Source organism: Ailuropoda melanoleuca, chromosome 10 (genome assembly GCF_002007445.2).
Source record: "Ailuropoda melanoleuca isolate Jingjing chromosome 10, ASM200744v2, whole genome shotgun sequence".
NCBI classification, from domain to species: Eukaryota; Metazoa; Chordata; class Mammalia; order Carnivora; family Ursidae; genus Ailuropoda; species Ailuropoda melanoleuca.
Window position 1 is genome coordinate 101,567,983 of NC_048227.1, and position 7,837 is coordinate 101,575,819.

At 42.6% G+C, this 7,837-nt stretch overlaps 1 protein-coding gene across 1 annotated transcript in view; it reads left to right on the plus strand.

Annotated features, from left to right (window-relative positions):
- The window catches only part of FNDC1 (fibronectin type III domain containing 1), a 233,544-nt gene that overhangs the window by 1,489 nt on the left and 224,218 nt on the right, over nucleotides 1–7,837 (plus strand). The window contains exon 2 of the mRNA XM_034669400.1: nucleotides 3,674–3,774. The gene's annotated coding sequence lies outside the window, so the exon portion shown is untranslated. The remainder of the gene's footprint in view (nucleotides 1–3,673; nucleotides 3,775–7,837) is intronic.

The following is a 7,837-nucleotide window of genomic DNA, read 5'->3' on the forward strand; positions in this document are numbered from 1 at the left end:
GGGTGTCAAGAGGTGGAGGGGGACCTAGAGTTTTAGATTGGTCAGGAAAGACCTCACTGAGAAGTTGACGTTTGCGTAAAGTTGTGAAGGAGGTGGAGCAGCGAAACTTGAGACTAACATTCCGAGAAGCAGTCAGTGCAAAGTTCTAAGGCAGGTACAAACCGGGTGTGTTCAAGGTAAGAATGAGGAGGCTAGGGTGAGTGGAACAGAGGAGAGCATTAGGAGATGAAGTCAGAGGTAATGAATTCAGATTGTTGTGCCTTGTAGGTCAGTGTAAAGACGAACTTTTACACTGAGGTTAAAAACCCCAGAGGGTTTTGAATAGAAGCTGGACATTATTTATTTGTTTATTTATTTAATTTTTGATTTGAGGGAGATAGAGAGCGAGAGAGCATGCTCGAGCAGGGGGGAGGGCCAGAGGGAGAGGCAGACTCCCCACAAGCCCGGAGCTTGAAGACATGGGGTTCCATCCCAGGACCCCGAGATCATGACCTGACCGGAAGGCAGACACATAACCCAATGGGCCACCCAGGTGCCCTGACATAATTTAATGTTTTAAAAAAGCATTTCTATTCTAGTTGCTGGGTTGAGAATAGACTGAAGCAGGCAAAGCAGAAGCAGAGACCAAAATGAACCAGTAAGCCTGGCCGAGAAAGGGGATTGGATCAGGGACCAGGCAATAGAGGGGTGAGATGCGGTCAGAGAGAGCCTCAATCTATTTTGAAGGTAGATACAGATGGATTTGAAATAGAGCACTAGAGAAGGAAAGGAGTTAAAGATCACTCTAAAGTTTTTGATTAGATGTTAAACATTGTGTAGAAAAATTGTGGAGAGGCTCTGGCTGATGTTCTCTCTTTCTGGAGGATTTAATTTTATTCTGGCTGGCAATTAGAGTAGGATCAGATGAACTTTAATCAAGGATTCAGGCTTTGGGAGGGCTGATTGCTTTCTGGTTTGCCCTGATCCCAGAGCATAAGCCTTTAGGAATCTCAGCAGAAAGCCTAGGGTGTTCAGTAGGTATCCATCTTTGGGGAACTTGCGGTCCAATTTTTGTATTCCCAAGTCTTCGAGGTTATTGAAAGGTCTGCTTACCTTTTTAGCCACTTTGCAGCATCTTGGTTTCTTGATTTCTAGTGTCCTTGCAACTTAGAATTCAACAAATGCCTTAAGGATAAAAGCCAAGGAAATTGTCAGGCTTATTTCTCTGTGATCGCCTTTGTCTGGGTCTTGTCCCTTCAAGTTCTGTCTGTAGTTTTCAACTATAATTTTTATCTGCCCTGATCAGAAAGACTCCTGGCACCTCTGACCACTGCTTTCTGCTTGCCCCTAAATGCCCTCCTCCGAAACTCAGCAAATGCCCCAGGAGAAAAGCAATGGAGAAGTTCTCTATCTCTATGTATTTTCTTTCTCCCTGGGATCCCAGTCCTTCATGTCCTCACTGGTTTGGTTATTCTCCAGTGCTTTCAAACAGTCTATGTGGTTTTTATTTTTGTTTTTAGTTTTAGTTTCGGCCTTTACAGTTATTCCTGTAAGAGGGTTGTCTGATTCAAGCTTACTGCTCAGTCTTAACTAGAAGCTACACCAAGAATGGAATTTCTGTTTACTGCTAGAGGGAACACTGGAGAGGAGCAGGTTTTGGAGGGAGCATTTTTTGGAGAGAGTTCAGTTTTAGGTACATTGAGCTTGAAAGGCATGTTAGTTATCCAAGTGGAGGTGTGGAGTGGACTGTTTGACTTGGGAGTCTGGGGCTTCAGGGGATTGATCTAGAGTAGAGATCTGGATTTTTGGGTTAATGTTATAAGGATGCTATTTAAAGCCATGAGACTTGGTGAGAATGCTAAGGAGTGTAGAGAGAAGACAGATGAGCCCTTGAACAGAGCGGCTGGAAAGATGAATAACGACCAACAAAGGATCCTGGCAAAGAATGGCCAGAGAGACGGAAGAAATCGCAGGAAGTCTGGTCACTGGGAATCAAGTGATGAAAGTGTTTCGAGGAGAAGGGAGTAAAGATGGCTAATGCAGTTCATGGGTCAAGCAAGCTGTGAACATTGGATCTAACAATGAGATCTACACTGGATCTGATGTAGAGATCATTGGCGATGGAATAAAGGGTGCCTGTATGGGAGTTAGGGAGGACAGTTCAGTTAGAGATTTAGAAGAGAATGGGAGGAGGGAAATTTGTGACTCAGGGAGGTTTGCTACAAAGGAAAAGAAAGAAACATGCTGGTAGCCAGAGGCAAACTCAGCTAAGAGAAAGTTTTATATTTTTTGATGGGAGAGTTGACTATACATGGGTATGCTCTAGGAGTGAGTAGAGAGGGCAGAATGGAAGTTGTAGGGGAGAGAGCCAAGAATTGATGGAATGATGAAGGCAAGAAGGGATGGGTTCTCGTGTACAGTTAGAGGGGCTGGCCTTCCTGGAAGCATGCACGGTTCGTCCAGAGTAGTAGAAAAGGTAGATGTGACTGCCAATGCCGGTAGACAGATAATAATTTTCAAATTCCTTACTAATTAATGGGTGTTTCTGATACAGCAGGCATTATCCTAAGCACTTTACGGACATGGTTTCACTTAGTTCTTACAATGACCCTGTGTAGGTTCTTAGATCATTTCTACTTAACTTATAAGGGAACAGAAGCTTGAAGTTAGTCACTTACCAAAGTCATACAGCAAGTAAGTGACAAAACTGAGATATAAACCCTTATCTGCCCGAGTCTTAGAACCTGTGCACTGAAGTATCAGCTTATGCTCATTGTCTTCCCATCCCTAAACCTCTTTTGCTATGTTTCTCTCTCTCTCTCTCTCCCTCTTTTTCTCTCATTGTCCATATCCCCAATAATCATCAAGTCCTGCCCATTTTACCCCCCAAATATTTCTTGATTCTGAGACCCCTTCTTTGCATCCCTACCTGCTATTCTTACCAGCTTTTGACCTGATCCAGACAGCTTGAGTTGGCTGCTCTGTGCAACCACAGAATGGTCGAACTGAAATGCCACTCTGGTCATGCTAGGTCCCTCCTCAAACATTTCTGTAACTTCTTTGCCCTGTGCATTCAAGCTCCTTACACGTGCTGTAAGCTCTTCACTACCTGGTACTGCCTATTTTTCCAGTCTCAGATCTTGCTAGTTCATCCTTGTGCTTTTTCCCCCCAGAGTAGCTGAACCTTTGCAGTCCCACTGTGCGGACTGTTGTGTTTTCTGCCTCCATGATTTATGATATCCCTCTATCCCTTCTTTTTCTTTTTTTTTTAAAGCTTTATTTATTTAAGATTGAGACAGAGCACAGAACAGGGGGGAGTGGCAAAGGGAGAGAGATCTAAAGCAGACTCCACAGTCTGGGTCTTATCCCTTCAAGTTCTGTCTGTAGTTCTCAACTATAATTTTTATCTGCACGCTTGCCTCCACAACTGGGACACGAGTTTCTTGAGCATAGGAATTGAATCCTATTCATGTTTTTGGCCCTACCGCATGGCTTAGTGTCTGGCTCTAATAGTTTATTAAATGAATGAATGAATGAATGAATGAATGAATGAATGAATGAATGAATAAATAGCACAGGTATACAGTTTATCCAAGAAAAGAAGGGGGAGCTTTTTTTCCTTTTAGAGTATGAAAAGGAATGAGTATTCCTTTTCTGAAATATTTCTTTTTTAAAAAGTTTTATTATTTTTTAGGTGATCTCTACACCCCGCGTGGAGCTCAAACCCTGAGATCAAGAGTCACGTGTTCTTCTGACTGAGCCAGCCAGACGCCCCTGAAATATTTCTAAGCATAGGTAAGAGAAAAAGTAAGAGAGAAAGTATGACACTTCTTATTCAATAAACATCAAACACCTTCCTTGCTCGGGCACTTTAGTAAGAACTAGAAATAGATGTGGCTTTCATTCTCGTGAAGGGAGACAGGTAAGAGGCAAATGAATTGAAAAAGAAAGAAAACAATTTCATGGAATGATAAAAGCTGTGATGAAAACACAGCAGGGTATTAGGATAGAGAGTGCCTTAGCTGCTGCTTTAGATTAACTGCAGAAAAAGGCTGAGAAGGTAATAATTTGAAGTGAGACCTGTATGCCATAGGAAGGAGTTGTAGGGGAGAGCAGCGCAGGCAGAGGGGAGTAGCTGGTGCACCATCCCGAAGGCAAGAGCAAAGTTGTCATGTTTAAGTAACAGAAGGAAGGCCAGTGTGTCTAGGACATGGAGAGCAAGGGGGAGAGTGGTTGGAAGTCAGTGTTTAGTGGTAGCTAGGAGTCCAGTTAGGTAGGGCCTTGTAGAATGGGGAGGATTGGATTATGGGGAGTCCTTCAAGGGTTTTAAGTGGGGCGATGATATGTTCCGAATTCTCTTTTACAAAGATCACTGATTGCCATGTGAAGAATGGACTGTAAGAGGTGAAGAGGAGAATAATCAGGAAGGTGCTGTGGCTAGGAGAGGGGATGTGGCTTGAGTTAGGGTGATCATAGGGTAAATGGAGAGAAGGGGTACCTTGGGGATATTTTGGAGAATGGGTCCAGATAAGTTACTGATGGATTAGATAGAAGGGGAGGAATAGAGGAAGAAACGATGACCTCTAAGTTTTTAACTTGAGCAAAATAAACATGATAATCATGTCATTTACTGAGATATAGTTGATGGGGTGGAAGAAGCAGGAAATTGAGAGTCCCGTTGGGGCATGTTAATTCTGAGAGGCTATTGGACATCAAACAGATGTGTCGAGTTGGTCGGTTGGAGGTGTGAGTCTGGAGTTCAGTTTAAAGGTTGGGGCCAGGGATATGTTTGGTATTCATGAGCACTGGGAGGGCTTGAAAGGCTTTAGAGGTAGGAGGGAAATAGCGTGGCGTTGCTGAAACCCAGGGTTTCAAGAGCAGTGGGCTCAACCTGGTCAAATGGTACAAGGACTTAAGATCAGAACTGAGAAGTAACCATTGGGTCCGCCCACATGGACGGTGTCTGTGAACTTGACAATAACAGCAGTTTTGGGACATGGGGACTGAAGCCCAAGCAGAGCAATTTGAAGAGAGATCTAGTTATGAGGAGAACTATAACCTTAGATTATTCTTTCCAGAATTTTTGCTGTTGTCTTAACTACTTAATAAGGCCTTTGGACAAGTCTGTCAAGTGAACATGGGTGGTAGCAGCCCACGAATTCGTACGTTTTTGCCACAAGGTGTCACTAACTGTTTATTAGCTTTTGCTAAGTAAAATCGGAGCTGCACCAGTAGACCTTGCGTTAAGGAGATGCTGTTTGACAAAATCACATCTCTTAAATAGGCCAATTAGAAAGTAGACCTTTACATTGTGGAAAGGTTTCCCTTCTAGAGCCAGTCTCTGTAGCATACTCGACACACGTGCTGAGGTGTGGAGTGATGCCGGAGCAGCAGGCTAGGAATGAGCACACCGGGGGTGGGGGGGCCGGGGGGATGGCTGTGGAGCCCCTGGTGTGGCGTCAGAGGACTCCAGCCCAACTTCACTTTGGCACCTGCCAGCTCTGTGACCTCAGGCAAAATGTAAGTGGTTCTTTGGCTTATCAATGAAGACAACATTTTTTTGGTTATTTTAAAGTAATGCTACATCTGTGGTAGGTGCTCTTTACCCATCTCACCCAATGATTTTTATGTATCTAAAGAGAATGTGTGTAGCAGTGTTTAGACAATTGTGAAGAGCTGTGTAAATATAAGATTAAACATCATAAAAATTGTTTATGCCCAACTTTATAGTGAAATAGGTGTTGCATAAAGCGGTTGTATTAGTGAAGGTTTGGTTGCGGATGGTAGAAACCAGTTGGGACTTGCCTGCCAAGAAGGGAGTATTTTGAAGTTTATAAGGGTAGTTCGTGTGACTTTAGGAATGGTGGTGCTGGGGGCGGTGGGAGCGGCAGGGTGGTTGAATGTGTACACCCCTACTCTACTCTTTGCGTCCATCCGGAGTCTTTCTTTTCTTTGGCTCCAACTTGCTTCCTCTACCTGACGGGGAACATTTTGATACTATGAAGGTTGTACGATATACACATGACAACAGCCTATAGGTTGAGAAGGTAAGAAGGCAGAGCTGGAGAAGTGGATGCCATAGAATTACCTTGATTTTGGTGAAGAGAATATGAATTTCAAATTTATGCCAATGTCAGTTAATACTGACCTTCAGATTTAAAAAACTAAAACCCAAATGTTCTGAAACAGTCTAATATCCTAGGGTCTGCCTGTCTTTAATTTTTAAAGTTAGACCCTATTACATGATTATCTTTTTCTTCAAAAATTGACATTATAGGGCTAAGATAAAAAGATAGATGCACCTAATTTAAAGAAATGAAAATTTACCTAAAAAAAAAGACAGTTACAATTTTTCAAAAGAAATCTTCACTTAAAAATTTCACCATGTAATTCTTCTGAAAGGAAATGAGCTCTGAAACGTATGTTAATGTAAAAACCTGTTATTACAGAACTCTTCAGGAGCATACACACCGTTATGAGGCGCACTTGCTAGATATGATATATGTTTAACTTCTTCTCAATCCAAACAAATATGCTCATTGCTATTAACAAAAAAATCATAACTAGAACCATTACTAAATGTTTTTTCTACATATGCATTAATGAATCACAAGTCACTTTAGTTATCTGTGAGATTTTACCAGAAAATAAATTCTCGTGACCTGAATTCCCTCAGTACGAAAGCAGAAGCCAGTTTTCATACATGTTTTTGTATTCAGTGAATGGGATCTCTCAGCCCTGAGATTCTATTGAAATCCAGGAGATGGAGACATTGGTAGGTAAGTCCCCTGCCTGCCAAAAGGGAGACGTCTTGAAAGTGGAGACCATTCTCTTTCCTGGGAGGCTGGTGTCTCCCTCCTGGCCATACAGCTTACCTGATGTCTGAGAATACTAATAACATTGGTGGAATTGTGCTTTACGGTATATGTGCGTATCCTGTGTATGTATTCTGTGTATACTCTTAGTGGTCTGTGCATATCTGATGTATTTAGGTCTCTTCGATAAGAGTCTCTAATATAATATATGCACATAATGAAGGCTTCGAAATGTGTTCTAGGATGCTTCTTGAAATTATCTAATAATGTCTGTGTCCCTGAGATTTGTTTAAAAAGACAGGGTCAGGGACTCCTGGTTTAAAATGACATTGACCAAAAGGGGAAGGTCTTCCGACTTTGAACTACGTACCCAGGGTGGCAGGGATAGGGTGTGTCGCATTTTTGTCTAGCAGTGGATGTGGACAAGGGGAAAGGGGAAGGGAGGAAGGGAGTTGTGCGTAAGAGGGTGGATTGTAGCTTGAGAAGGAGATTTCAGACGCACCCAGGTAGTCAGAGTGAGGCCAGAGGCCATGATGATGCTGTCTGTTGGCAGACACCAAGTGTGGAAACACTAAGTGTGGATTTATTTCCCTTCCTGGAAGGTGAGGGTGAGGAGGAAACAGAGGAGGAAGAGGGGAAACGTGAAGTTTGCCAGGTGAAGTGAGGGGGGAAGTGTTTGGGGAAAAGAGTACCACATGTGAAACCCTCGAGGTCAGAGAATGCCTAGAATTTTGGGGAGTTGAGAGCTCAACATATCTGAATCAGCACAAGGCAGAGTCTCAAGAGATACGGGATTAAAGGAAAATTAAAGATGCAGTAACAGTTCAGTTCTGCATACTAGAGGATGTTGTCAGATGTCAAATCAGTCATTTAAAGAATGTATTGAGGAAGGTTCTCAGAACCTAGAGGGAAAAGATTAAAAATATTGACCCAGCATGAGAGGTGATATTTAGAGAAGGGATAACAATTCAACCTATGATTCCTATTCTTACGGGAAAATAGAAGCAACAACTAAAGAATTTAACACGTGTTTCCTAAATACA